Below are 15,739 nucleotides of genomic sequence, written 5' to 3'. Positions count from 1 at the left end.
TTTCTTTCTCCTATTTTAATTCTTTTTTTTTTACCTGCTTCATTGATTACTCCTTTGAGAGCGATACCAGGGAGCTGTGCTTATTCACCACCACTCACTCAGCCAACCTGTTGGAAGTCTAAAGTCAAGCCTAATTGACTGTGAAAGGGTTTTGGAAATTGCATGATCCTCATTAAAATAATTGGAAACAATCTGGAACATAGGAAAACTGGTATTGAGAGTCACAGTTTGGTGGAGGGAAATGCATTTCCAAGTTCTTAGCCAAGTCTAACTTATGTTCAACTGATTTATGACATGTAGAGCCACCGAAGGCAGGCTGGGTGTGAAACTAGGGCAGGGCTTCTTAAATTTTTTCTGCTAGCAACCCCTTCAGCTCTTCTTAAACTGTGGGTCACGACCCACAGATTAAAAAGCGCTGAACTAGTGAATAGTTTTGACTCTTGGCCTTCTCTTCCCAGAACAAAGGTAGAGGAACCAGAAGCAACGAAAAGGGTAGGCCCACCTAAGCTTCAATCCACCGCTAGTGCTCTAGCAGGGTACATCTGCTGCTCCAGAATCTTCCCATTCTTACTTTCTCCCATTGTGATTGTTTTTGCCTGTAGCTCCTTGCCAGTTTATATCACCACATGGACACCATTGCTATGCTCTTTACTCTGCTCATTGGCGAGTGATTAGTCCCTATATTCCTATATGAGTACCGATTTAGGAAATCAGAGGAAATCAAATTATGAACTTGGGTTTGTTTGCATGTCCCAGAAATTTACCTAAGGAGACAGAACTACATCAGAACTGCTTATTATACAAATTCTTTCTAAACCAACTTGTAATAAAGAAGACAAAAGACAAGTGGGAATGATAATTCTTAAAAATCGTCTTGAGGGAGTAAAAAGGGTGATGGAGTTAGTATTGGAAGGCCTGGATTCAAAGCATGGCTCTACTTACTAGCTGCACAACTTTTGTGGGCTTCATTTTCCTTATCTGAAAGAAGAGGGTTGGACTACATCAAAGCTTCATGATTTTCTTTGTGCCACAGACCCCTGTGACAATCTGATGAAGCTGAGGAACCCTTTTGCAAAATTTTAAAAGGTTTCTAAAAAGTTGTTTCAAAGTTTTTAGATGCATGAAATAAAATACATAGGATTAAAAAGGAAACCAATTATATTGAAGTACAGTTCTCAGAATATTAAAAAAAAACCCAGTTCATGAACCTCATGTTAAGACCCCTGTACTAGAGGATCTTGAAAGTTCCATACAGCTTTCAAGTTAATGACCCGATGAATTTTGTTAAAGCATTTCTTTTCTTTATCTTATTTTTTATTTTATTTTTTGCAGGGGAGAAGGCAGGGCAATTAGGGTTAAGTGACCTGCCCAAGGTCACACAGCTAGTAAATGTGTCAAGTGTCTGAGACCAGATTTGAACTCAGGTACTCCTGACTCCAGGGCCGGTGCTCTACTTACTGCACCATCTAGCTGCCCCGAAGCATATCTTTTCATAAGGGTACAGTTAAGGGTTTGGGGGGTGGGGAGAGGGCAGAGTTGTAGTTCATCCAAATCCATAGCCTCTAATTGTTTCTGTGATGATTATTATAAAGCCATTGCTTCACAAACAGCACAAGTATTGGAGAACAGTCATGTGGCTGGACTAGAAGACACTGAGATTTGGCTTTTGGTCTTGTTTTTTACACGTGAATATGAATGTTCAGATGATTCACTTCAAAGAATATGGAGGTAACATAAGAAAATCTCCTTCAGAAACTGTAGAATCCTTATTCTTATAATCTTGCTCTCTGCTCCCCCCTTCCCTCCCCCAATAAGTTCCACTGCATTACCTCTGAGACTCCTGTAAAGCACCAACTTCTTTTCTCCAAGATTGCTGTTCGCTTTTCCTAGATCAGAGGAGATAAAGTGTGCTCATTTAAAAGGCCTCGTCCTGGGCTACAGCGTAGATAGGGGAGGAAAAGTACACAGGAGAGAGAAAGAATTATCTATAATGGGGTTTTATTATCTCTGCCTAATTCTCTTCTTAAGAACTTGGAGCTTTGAGCTGGTAATATATACAGGATTTGTAAGAAAATCAAATGCTTCCAATAGTTGGCCACTCAAATAATTTTTGAAAATTTGGTTTAGATGGAATCTCTATAAAATTATCGTGAGTTTTAGGAGCATCTACAGTTAGCATATTCTCTCACTATTTTCAAAATAATATATTGGGGATGGCGAGGAGTCCCATATGGTCATACTCTTTCCTAGAGTTCACATACTTTCCTATAGTTTGCCGGGATATTTTTGTGTGCTTTCTTTACCAACTGTACAGGACAAATTCATGTGAGAAATTCCTTAGCTGGTCACCCATCACTTGAGAATGCTACTCTGCCTGACCCCCAACTAATACAGGGCACTTCTCAAGCCTCTTTTATATAGTTGTCAATGTGTTCCTTTAAAAAATACAATTAAGTGCTCTAAGAGTGACCTTTTTTTCAAAAAATAGTTTATGGAGAAGCAGTTTGGTATGGTGGTATGAAGTCCTGGATTAGGAATTGGTAGATCTGGATCCTAGTCCACTCTCTGATAATCAAAAGCTGCGTGGCATTGGCAATCCACATCCTTTCTGCTGGCTTTTTTTTTCAAAGAAGGGGTTGGTGGTTGGTGGACAAGGTACTCTCTAAGGTCCATTTTAGCTTAATATTTTGGAAAAAATATTTTTTCAAAATTCTAACCCCTTTGGAAGCCCAATTCTGAAATGAGCCCTCAGTATACCTTAGTGGTATATAACTGCCAAGCACAAAGGAAATGTTGAACGTGATTCACATTTGCCACTGAATTGTTCATACAGTTTTGGGTTTTGTCTTGTAGAAACAAAGTTATGATTTTATGAATCTGAGTGCCCCTTGTTCATATGTGTTTTCTTATAGTTATTTATAATTTGTGCCTTTTCTTCCAAAATGAAGTTCTTAGCTTAGAAAACTGAGCTAAATCTCTATAGGTTTCTGGACTTTCTTGAACAGAACTTCCCAAATTAAATAAAGTGTGACAGATGGCAACATAGTATGTGTAGGATAGGATAATGATGTAAATAGAAATACAAAGTGGGAACGTATTTTAGAAAATAAAATTCACATTTAAAGGTGATTCTTTTTAGTTAATATTAGAGCAGTGTGATCCCCTTCAAAGCAAATATTTCTAAAAACCTTCTTGAGAATCCTTTTCTTAAGAGAAGTCTCCATTTTGTTACTCAGGCCAGTTTTCTACCTTCATGCACTCCCATACCAACCAATCTCTTCTCATTTATTTCTATCATCAGATTGGAAAGGATTTTAGATATCATCTAATCTGACCTTTTGTTTTTACAGATGAGCAAATTGAGACCCAGAGTGGGCAGGTGACTTATCTGAGGTCACACTCTTCTCACTATCAATGAGGTTGTGGGGTGGGGTGGTAGTTCTGGGATGGGCTCTGGGGAAAATGTGTCTTTAGTGCTCCTCTCCCCAAGCCCATCCCCCCAATCCACAGTCTTTCACTTCAACCAGCATTATCTAGTCCAGGCTGTGCAGAACTAGGCAGGTGGTTAATATTGTTTTAGGATAGGTTTATTATGTGATCATAATCCAGCCCAGAAGATATTTGGACACTTCCTTCCATGTTAGTAGAGGTATTCTAGGCATATATAAATTTATTAGCTGAAGGTAGTTAGCTTGAAAAGAGCATAGTAACTAATGGTGGGGTGAGAAATTTTTAGCAATAAATTGTGTCTTTTGGAACTCATGTGTCCTAGGGGTTAATTTTGATAATCATGTAGCCATACTAGTCTATTGGAAATGATAGGGGACTGGCCCTGTGATTTCATTAGCATAGGAAATTCCCTGGAGAGGAAGCTCCCTCTACCAGTGCAGTTTGGCACCTTCTAGTACTGGGGTACTGAGAGGGTAAGTGACTTGTTCAAGGTAACACAGTCATGTGTCAGGGGTAGGACTTCAACTCTGGTCTACCTGGCTTTGAGGCCAATTCTCTGCGTTGTGTACCACACTCTATAGTGTATACCACACCACCTCTCTGAAAATGAGAAAAATAAAAATGTCTGTTGGCTATTGACTATATGCAGAGGATTATATTAGGTCTTGCTTGTTATAACTAACGCCAAAAAAGTAGAAAAGAAAAATCTAGAATCTAGCAAGTTAGTGAGAAATGAGGAAGGATTTCCATGCTTGTAGAAACTAGTATGGATGAGAATTCAAGACATTAATTAAGGATTGGAGCTGAGAATTTGGAAGGTTATCCAAAGAAAGGTGCCAGCCTGCCCTGGCGGAGGGACTTTCTTTATCTGGGAATTCCCTGTTCCATTGGAATCATAGGTCAAGTCTCTATCCTATCAGAAGAAAACAAGCCAGGTCCCTCTGAAGCTGATGACAACTTTTAGAGGGGTATGAGGAGGTGAGTGTCTGAGCCTTCTCTGGAACACTGCTGGCTTGAGGTGACTAATGGTCCCTGCGCTCAAGTCCAAATTTGGAGTGGATTGTTGGCAGGGTAGGCACCATGACAGATGGTGTTTGCTTGAGAAACAACAACTGTTTACCTAAGTATCCAGGGAATGGAGGAAAGAAATTAAAGAAAACAACTGAAGGGTTGGAGGCAGATCAGTGTTTAATGGGAGACCTCCATGCCTAGGGAAGTTAGACAGGAGGGAAACATGGCCCTCATGGAGTAGTTATTAACACTAGCTGCCCTGTAAGCCTTAGGAAGACTACGATAGAGATGTTGGTGATCATAATGCAATTAAAGAGGATTTCAGGAGATTTCTAAAAATAAGTATTGTATCTTTAAAAGCCTGTCAATAAATGGGTATAAATCTATTGAAACTCAGCCCAACTGGAACAGTGGGAGAAATGAAATAACAGTGGGGTGGAGAATCTTGCTGTTCTTACTGGAATGGGAAGCATTCCTGAAACAACTCAATAAGGTTTGGGTTTTTTATATGTTGTACACCACTTCCCTCTCCACCTTCCTACTGCCCCTTCCCCCCGAAAAAGAGAGGGCTTTCCATCCACAAAGATAATAGTAAGTAGCTGCTAATCGAAATCAAATGGAAAGGAAAACAAAACTTCCTGGCAAATTGACAGTATACCACTAATGGCTGCCAGATTCATGGTTGGGAGTAAACAAAATAGAGAAAATGATTCAACCACTCTAATGGAGATACGATAAATAGGAATTGGCAGCGAGTCACAGACCACTTTCAGGTAACTAAACTGTCATCACAGCTCTTTAGCAAAGCATTGGATATTAAAGACTTTAGTTAGTCTGAGAGTGAAGACAGGGGCAACGGTCCCTTATATGACTACTTTGAACACCAGCTCTTACCCATCAACCAAAGGCAGTGCAAGGAGCTGGCACACACTTGGGAGTGGAATCTGGGCATGGTCCCAAGGCAAAGCACAAAGAAATAGCAATGAATTCAAGGGGGCCACTCATAAAAGCCAAAGCAGGAAGTGAAATGAAACTTGTAAAGACACAAAGGGATGTCGGAGGGGAAAAATGTTTTTGGAGAGGACTATAGAAGGAGCATGTGGGCCCTTGATTAGTGAGAAAGGGAAGGTTTTATGTGCTTAATTAGCCTGTATTTGAATCTAGCCTCAAAACCACTCATAAGGTACTAGAGAGTTTTAGGGAATGACTCAATAAACCCTGTTAAACGAAAGATTAAATAATGCAGCTCCTCACTTAATTCTCCTGTGAAATAGAAACCGTGCACCATGGGAAACGCAGTGGCTGTCACTTGATTGATAAAGATCAAAGCTACTGCCATTGATGGTCGTAGGCAGTAAAATCATAGGATCATTGGATTACAGATTTAGAACTGGCGTGGGGGGGGGCACCTCAGAGGTCATTGAATCTATCCTGAGTAACAGAATATTAGAACTCTAACTATCTCTTAAAGATAGCCTATTCTACACTGCCCCCCTACAGTTTTAGAGATGGGAAAACAGAACTACAGATGAGGAAAATGGGCTTTCCCCCTTTTAAAAGAAGTATGTGAGATGATAAAAAAACTCTGAGGACAAGAGGTAGGGGAAGCTCTCACTGCCGAGCCTGGGTGAGGATCTAATGTTGAAAAAATCCCAGGCTGAGGAAACCTTCACTAAGCCTCTGTCTGCGCAGAGAAGCCTTCCTCTGGGGAGATGAGGCCTCAGTCTTGTTTTCTTTATTATTTTCTATTATCTATTGGGATTTCTTTTAAAGTAGAAAAAGGGAAGCAAAATTCAAAAAATATTGTAGCACAGAGAATGTAGTTGGTCTAGTCCTCAGTGGAAAGGAAGAGCCAGACAGGCCATTGTGAACGTGCTAATATAATAATCTCCTTTACCATGCTTCAGGTCAGCATGCTTTGTGATTGACTTGGAGGTGTTTTTCTAAAACTAGCTACTGTGATTTTTAGGAGACCTAAAAAAGGTCTTAGGTGCACTGACAAATCAGAGCACAGAAAGGTGATGGATAGCAAAATAAGAAAAAATGCAAATAACTGTTTGGAATGATGTGCTGGGGCTAAAAGTTTCTGTCTAAAAGCATCGAGCCAGCTTAGGTCAGGTGTGATCCGGCTAAATTGAACTGAAAATTACTCCCAACAGAGGGGAAAGTGTTTGGTAAGTAGGAATGTGCTTGTAGTAAAATGCGTGCCACCTGCTTCTACTGCCAAGGCATGTATGTTATGAAACAACCACAAACACCCCTGTGGATTGTCAGTTATTCTGGAAAACATTGTAATGAAACTAGAATTTCTTGTTCTCCATTGTGTTGATTATATTAGGTGAACATTAAATGTGTGGCCTGACTTCCTGGCTTCTCTTCCTTGGGTTTTCCCATTGTAAAGAATTCCAGGATAGGCTGGAATATGGGTTTTTATTGTGTTCCTGGCTAATGATTCTTGAGTAAAACTGCAAATAAATCAGTAGTCACAGCGAGTCCAACCAGGCACCAATCTCAGATCCAGCTCTTTTAAAGTGGAGGAATTGCTCACAGCTTTGAGATTTCAGGCCTGTTGTTTAGGGGTCAGTGATTGCTTTCTTGACATAAAGCCTGTGGCATCAGATGCTGCTGTGTCTGAAGACCGGCAGATTTCAGCATTTAAACTGTAGAACAGTCAGTATGAAATCAGGCTTCGCAGGTAGGTAATGGGTCACGGACTGTGATGAAAATCTCCCAAAAATGTCAGACTTCTCCTACCTGCTAAGGAGGCCCAGAACTCCTCACATCTCCTGTAGCACTATCAGAACTGATGTTGTATAGCAAAGCCCTTCATGATAGATTTGAGCAGCAGTCAGCAAGCAATTATTAAATGTCTACTATGTGCCTGGCACTGTGCTGGGGATACAAAGAAAGGCCAAAGACAGTCCCTGATCTAAAGGCCTACCTCACCTCTCTTGTCTCAGACTCCCTCTTCCAAATGCTGAGCAGTCTTCTCTGAACTGAAGAGCCTCAGAGAGTTGCCTAAAGCATTGAGATGTCAAGTAAGTTGCCCAGGGCTATAATCAGTGTGTATCAGAGTTGGATTTGAGCCCCACTTTCCTGGTTCTGAGGCTGGCTCTCTAGCTACTAAGCCAGGCTACTTCTCTACTAGCTACAATGCCCCAAATTTCCATACTCTTTCCTCTGGATACTCTGGTATACAGATGACAATGTGTTGATTGCATGAAGCCCATGCAAAAGCCATAATTACTCCGAGGAGTCCAGTGAACAATCCACATGGAAAAAAAAACACAAAAAAACCCAAAAAATCGAATAAAGAATGCTTGTCTTCCACACTACGATTTGCACTTGGATGGACAGCCTCTAGAACTGGCCCATCAGTACATCTATCTTGGACAGACACTGCAAATAAACAATGAGCCTGCCCCAGAATTGAAGGACGAGAGCTGGCTAAATTGCATTTGGGAAGCTGCATAGCTCTGTTAATGGCCTCAGGCTTTTCTCGGAAACATAGGCCCATCTTTTTAACACCAGTATTCTTCCAGTGACGTCATATAGCCATGAGTCATAGCATATCATAATCTCTGAAAATTTAAAGTTGCAGGTCGCCCAAAGGACAATGGACAGGTGCATGATGGGCATGAGTAGGCAGCACTTAATGAAGAATTGTTCAGATGAATGGATGTAAGAGATACAATTCGAAAGAAAAGGAGGTGGTCCAGTCATGTATGCATGGCAAGGGAAAACTGATGTGTGCCAGTGGAGCCTGTGTGTTCCACTGGCATTCACACAAAGGCCATCCATTGAGAGGTGCCGATATCCTCAGGCTCTTGGCTGTACCTAGTGCAGAGGATTCCGGGAAGGATAAGGACAATGGTGACGGTGTGGACTTTTAGAGAGAGAGCTGCCCCAGCATCCAGGGAGACCTAGATTGAGACCCTGCCTGTAGAGGGAGCTCTCTATACCAATAGGATCACAACAGGCATAAAAATCAGAATATGTGGATTTGCAATCTGTAGCACTGGAGGGAGTCTTCCCATTAATGAGATCACAGATCAATTCATATATCAAAGTCAATGCAAGGAACCATATTAGGTACTCAAGTAGATAGACACAGATGTTAAAAGAACAGAGTCTCTGCCTCTAGGATCAAATATAAACTTGGTTTAGTTTTTAAAGTCCTTCACAGCCAGGTGTTTTTACTTGTGTCCCAAATGATATGATCTAGCCAGATTGGCCTTGTCTCTGTTCCTCACACACAGAGATGCCCCATCTCTCATTCTCCATGCCTGGAATCTACTTCCCTGTCACCTCCACATCCTTCAAGACAAAGCTCAGATATGGTCATCATTCTTATGGTAGTCATTAGCAAGTATGACTTTCTACATGAAGCCTTTCCTGATGCCTGCACCCGGCTGGCATCCTCCTTCGCAAGCTTGTGTATGTGTCTTTAACTGCATTGTGTTTATTCTCTTGCTACTCTGTATACCTACATATGTACTTGTTTTCTTCTCCATTAGAATGCAAGTTGTTTGTGAGTAGAGATTTTTTTTCATTCGCTGTATTTGTATCCCCAAACCCTAACACAGCGCAGTGTCTGGCACATAGTAGTCACTTAATAAATGCTTATTGAGTAACTGAAGGTTAAACTAGGAAAATGGGGTCCAAAGTCACCAAAGCCAAGAAAATGACTAAATCTGGGGTGGAAAATCTGAATCACCAGGTCAGAAGCAAGGCTTTCATGTCATGCAGAGTCATAGGACCAAATGTACCTGCAGTTGAGCATCAAGGTGATAGCATCCCTATACTATGGTGCTCTAAGCGTGTGTGTGTGTGTGTGTGTGTGTGTGTCTGTGTCTGTGAGAGAGACAGGCAGAAAGAGGGGGAGCATGGGTATCTGGAAGGCCCACATAGGTAGAGGATATATGTGTTGTATGTCATATTTTTTAAAAGAGTGCAGTGAATGAACCACAGCCAAGCCCACCTTGTCCCCATCAAACGAGATCCCAAGGAACCTCTGATTTAGCTCCCAAGTGGAAGAGCAAACAGACCAGGTTAGAGGAAAAAGAGGAAAAGACAAGGAAAGAGATCTCAGATTGGGCAGCTTCTTTCAACGGACATTTTTTACTTTGAATCAGCATATTCCTACACAGGCTTAGGAGAGGTACGTTTTGGAAAAGCCGAAACAAGTATGTATGAGGGCAAGAGAAAATCCAAAAACAAAGTCAGTAATTAAGCCAATAGCCTCGCGTATACTAAGGCACAAAGTAGAAATAGAATGAACTAGAGATCTTAATGTAAGGATGTGAATTCGACTTCAGAGATATCCCCGAGAATTGGTGGGATGAGTTTTATGAATATAATTTGGTTCTGGAAAACTTTATTCACAAAGTACAGAATAGATAAAATGTAAGTTGAAATGTTGTGTATTAAGAATACAAATACATATACATACATATGTGTTATATACGCATATATATGTAGATACCCACGTGTGTATAAACACATACTAGGTGGCACAGTGAATAGTGTTGGATTTTGAGTCAGGAAAACCTGAGTTCAAATCCTGCCCCATTTCCTAGCTATGTGACCTTAGACAAGTCACTTGACCTCTCTGAGCTTCACTTTCCTCATCTATAAAATGTAGATGATAACCCCTACCTTGCAGGGTTGTCATGAGGATCAAATGAGATGACAGTATGGCACTCAATAAACTTTAAAATGCTATATAAATTCTAGCTATTATTATATACTCGTGCGGGGAAATTGAGGCACCTGAGGAGAAAAACATGGTGGACAACATTTGAATAAGGATTAATGGAATTAAAACAGAAGCATTATTGCTGTAGGGTTATAATGCAGACTGTCTGGACAGAATTAGATGAAGAATTTGGAAAATATCACAAAACTGGCATCAAAGCATGATATTGCAGTGATGGAGGACTTCAGCTCCCCAGACATCTGCTGGCGTAGTCTCTCTCTGCCAAAAACAGAGCAGCTGATAAATGTGTTACTTGCCTTAATGATAATTTCATCCTTCAAGAGATGGAGGAAGCTACAAGGGAAATTGCTATCCCTGACCTCCTCATAACAGCAAAGGCAAAACTATTTGCTGAAATCAAAATGATAGACACTTTGAGGACAAATGAGTACACCATCATGAGTTTGTGATGGAACCGGAGAAGAAATCCAAGCATAGTCTGATGGGTACTCTAGATCTGGAGAGATTCGATTTCAGAGGTCTGCGAGAAAAGATTGGTAGGATCCAGTGTCCTAGTCTTCTGAAGAAGTTGGCTCACGAGAGGCAGACAGCTTTCAAGAATGAAATTCTGGAGACAAGCAGAAATGATTCCAATGAAGAGGAAAAGGGGCGGCGGGGGGGAATTGTCTAAAGCCATTGATTGTGGATGCACAGTGAACTCCTCCACAAAGTCAGATATAAAAAATTCAATTCAAGTTAATAAAACTTCACTAAGCACCTGCTATGTGGCAGGCACTGTGCCAGATTCTGGGGATACCAATAAGAAAAGGAAAGACACTCCTTGCCCTCAAGGAGCTTACCATTTAATGGGAGAAGACAACTCACAAAAATGGAAGCCAAAAAGCCAGGGCAGGGGGCGACAGGACACTCCAGGATACCTGAAATTGGGGCATCTTGTTCTGTGCACTTGAAAGCAGGAAGAGCAGCAGATAGAAAGTAGAGTGAGCTGGGATTTCTGGCAATTTCTGCCCTCTATAAAGGAAAGCTTTGGGAGGACTTTAGCGCTCTACCCTCCAGCTCTCCAATTAGAGGAGAGAGGAGGCTGAGAGAGATGGTACTGAAGACTTGAACTATTAGCATGCTGATCAAGATTAGAAGAAATTAGCTTATCCTGGGAGGGGCATCTTGTTCCTTGGAGTTGAAACCAGTCAGAGTGGCAGATGGAAAGTGGAGATGATGAAAGATATGTGCAGAAGACAGAAGCAAAGGTCAATATTCCAGTATACCAAATAAACGATCTTTGATCTCCTTAATGTTGATGCAGATCACAACCTATCCATGTCTGCCAATCCTGCAATTCTTATCCATATCCTCCCACAAGTTTGTTTTTTTTTTTAGTAGAGGTTCCACTCAATGTGCTAGGGGACTGCGCTTGTTTTCTTGGCTACCAATAGAGCACCCAGGTATCCTTCACTTATCCTCCAAGTGATGCAGGTAATTGACGAACACATAGAAGTACTTGGTCATAGAAATTGTCTCAGAAGTGCTAAAACCCAGAATGGTGAGTTGAGGCTGACAAATAGTGCCAAAGACAGTAAAGAGGATTTTTTTCAGTAATATTAGGGGCAAATAGAAGGATCAAAGAAGGGGTAGATTCACTGCTTGGAGCGAATTGGTTGATGATTACGTACAAGAGTGAGAATCCTGAACTACTCAATTCTATTTTCTTCTGGTTTGTGTTTTGTTTATTTGTTTCCTTTCAAGAGGAGAATCTCTGTGCCAGAAAAGACTGAACAAAAATAGCTATATAGGGAGTACAGTGATCTGGCTGCTGGGGAAAGCAGGACAAATGTTAGCTTCACTCATTCCATCCAGCCCCTTTCAGTCTTATTCCTAAGGTGATTTGCATGGACTCAGGCTCCTAAGGAAGACCATGATGGGAGATGAAAGGAATCTTCTCTCCACAACCCCATCCAGTCTCTTTTACTTGTGCTTCTGGGACAATTTACAAGGGCCAGAACTACAAACCAGGCGTATGATAAGAGTTAAAAAGAATTCTCTGATAACTTGAATAAGTGTTTCAATTGAGAGATTTTAAGAAGAATCAAGAGGAGTTTCATTCAAAGGAGGGCCTTAATGACTAAAGACTTGATTATCTAGACAGTTGAGTGTGGCTAGTTGGGGTCTAAAAATCATAAAAGAGATCTCTCAGAGGGGAGAGAGGGGGAGGAGTCCTGAGAGAAATTTAGGAGATGTAAAAACAAAAGATAGCAATAAAAAATCTTTTAAAAAAACCAGGAGAGCTGATAGAACTACAGACCAGCAGATAGCAGTAGAGAGTAGCAGATGGCAGCAGCAAGCAGCAAAGAGCAGCTCAGAGGGAATAAGAACAGAGAGTTATGGAGAGCAACTCAGTGGAGACCAGCAGAAAGAAGCATGGCAGAGGAGGCACATCAGCATGGGACTCCAGGGTATTGGAGAAAGCAGCTTCCTGCCCAAAGATAGCATCAGGGGACATCAAACTCTTTATCCCCCCTTTGCCCCCATCACATGTATCTTGTATCATTCATATATGTGTATGTGTGTGTATGTATATATATATATATGTATACATACATACATATATACATACACACATATAATATATACATATTATATATATATATATGTGAATATGTAAGCTTTTTAAATAGTAATGCGTCGGGGGGTGACTGATGCAAACCCCCTCCATTCCAAAATATTGTTGATTTCGTAGCAGTTTGTTTATATCTCTGCACCCTGAGGCACATGTGAATAGATGGTATTAACATGCTAAATTAATACTCGGGAAGAAAGAGATCACTTTAAGAAAATTGGACTCTGGAGGCAATTTCCAGCAGTTATCTCATTTCCATAGTTGAAGCCATTTTCTACAGCATAGCATGTGACTTCTTGCTCAGAACTGCTTGCTGTAAATGAACTCACAAAGATTAATAAAAAATTGCCACTTTTTCTATCCGGAATCAACCAAATAAATGAAAATTGAGCTTCATATAGTTAAAAAGAACCGAAAACATGTTATATGCTAAATGTCTTGTCATAGATTGCTTTTTCACCTATCCACTGACTGTACATCCATTTTGACTTTGCTGGTAAATTATTCTGTGTCTTTGGGGCCTGAACCATGCTATGAATTCTGTCAGTGCTTTAGCAAAGGACATCTTTTAGTAGTTCATTTTACCATTAGACAGTTGACTGAGAGGTGCAAAAAATTCCAGATCCACCATGATTGTTGCTTAATGTTGAATATAAAAAAGTATAGATGTTGATTCCATAGAGCAAAATGAGACTTAAAAAGTTCTCCAACAAGATGTCTCCCATATACGTCAAAATCATAAGATTCCTTGAAGGCTATAATTGCAGTGATATTTAACTAATGATATCTATCTAAGTGACTAACCCTAATTAGCCCTGTGATGAGTAATATCACGTGAGTCATAAAACAAGGAGTCATATGCTTGCCAAACGTGCTTGCTGCTGGCATAGAAGATATCGAGTATGAAGTCCAAATGGAAGTGAGATTCCTTGTAGACAGTTAAGCCCTCCAGATGCCCCTGTTTGTGGACAATATTGTGCTAATTGTATCAAGCCCCTAGCACTGCAAAGCCTTCTAAATGAAATCCATAATTATCCAGAAGAGTTTGGCCCAACTATCCAAATAAGTAAACTAAGTGGATGAAGAATGTCTATTATCCAGACCATCATATCATATACAGTTGGAAAGCAAACCATAGAACTGGCCCATCAATAAATGGACAGACGCCAGGGTTCAGTAGTGAGCCCAGAGGTAAAAAGGAATTGGACGGCAGGTTTAATTACCTTTGAGAAGTTGTACAATGCTCTTAGTTATCCAAAACTTCTCTTTGAGGCTTATTTTTTTAAACATCATTATCTTTCGGGTGATTCTGCATAGCTAAGTATTCTAGAACACTGCAGTTCAGAAGAATTTAAGGTGTGGATCGTCCAAAGAGCAACAGAGAGGTACATGTGGGGCACAGGTAGATAACATCTTGCCTCTGAGAATTGCCCAGGAGAAGTGATATCAAGCATATCATCAGAGAGATATAGACGTGAGCAGAAAAGAAGGTAGGCTCTTCAAATGGACACTCCTTTGTCTGCCATTTAAAGGTCTTCTTCATTTGACCCCATCCAATGAAATGTTTCAGTGAAAGAAAGAAAAAGATTTTAAAACCAGAATTCAGTTAGGAAGGGTGGTTGCTTCACTCAATCTTTGACCTTTGTACATACCGAATGATGTCACTATGCATTTAGGGAAATTTAATTGCAAAGAAAAATATCTATGGTTAGCTAACTTACTTATATATCTGTAATTAACCTAGCTGCAATAAATAATTTTTATAGTTTCTTTGTTAGAAAACCTCAATCAATAGAACATTTGAAAAATACCTCTTAACATTAAACAGCAGTCAATAGGACTTTCGTGTCTAATAAATTTAGAAAAAGAAAATATGCCCAGGGCCAAAAGGCATTTGTGTTTAGAAATCTTAATATGAGCTGGAGGTGATTTTCATTTTTTGTGACAAATGCATTCCTCCTTATATTTCTCCCTCTAGAGATTCATGACCCTGAGGAACAAAGTCACTTTCAGAATGAGCCATTCTTAAAAAGTTAGGAATGGACCACTACTTTCTTTTTGACAGCTCCTAAAATAGGTGGGGTATTTGAGGCAACTGAGTGGCAGTGTCATAGCTGAGATGAAGTGTGGCCCCCTGAAAATCACAGTCATTTATCCAAGTGGGGTCAAGTCATAATGAACATAAAAGACAGGCTTCAAAAGCCAAAGGGCTCCTTGGGTTTGAGGCAGAGGGGCAGAGGGGAGAAGAAGTCCCGCTTATCTTGTCTTGGGGAAGGTAGGATCTGAAGGGAGTATCTCAGCGCTCAAGCCAGGAATGCCCAGGCTCAGGGCTTTGGAGATCCCTAACACTGTTTTGAGATGCCAGAGAGGGCTATGAAGATTCAGCAGGGGTAAGACAGTGCCACCAAACAAGGCAGACCACCTCACCCCCAAGTGCAGTAGGCAGCACTTCAAGGCTTCCCCAGACTGTCAAAAGGCACAGGACCCAAAAAGGGCCCTGCTCTATGTGATTTCCAAGGCCCCTTCCAGCCTCTAGCTTCTGATTCTAGTCTAATGTAATTTTTATTTGCAAATAAAAATGGACTCTGATGGGACTGTATTCTTTTTGCACAAGGAGTCAAAGTGTCCCTGCATAATTCCCCTTCCTTGCAATGAGAAAAATGTAGGAAATGCTGAGCGTTTCCTACTCTTACACAGAAGAGATGGGATTCGAAGGAGTACATTGTTCAGGTACAAGTAAATGGTCATCTTATCCAATTGACTTTCTCCTACTAAGTCTGTAGATTCTTCCATCAAAGTAAAGCCAAGAAACACCTGATATATTACCCATCTTCTAGGACAAGTGTTCACCAGTCACTAATACAATCTCTGTTTACCTGAATGAATGGCAGGCCAAGTGGCTGAGATTCAGCACCCCAACATCACATTTCTTGCCTTCACAATGG

This window comes from Trichosurus vulpecula, chromosome X (genome assembly GCF_011100635.1).
Source record: "Trichosurus vulpecula isolate mTriVul1 chromosome X, mTriVul1.pri, whole genome shotgun sequence".
Classification (NCBI taxonomy): Eukaryota; Metazoa; Chordata; class Mammalia; order Diprotodontia; family Phalangeridae; genus Trichosurus; species Trichosurus vulpecula.
The sequence above is the reverse complement of the archived record's forward strand: the minus strand, read 5'-3'. Positions refer to the sequence as shown.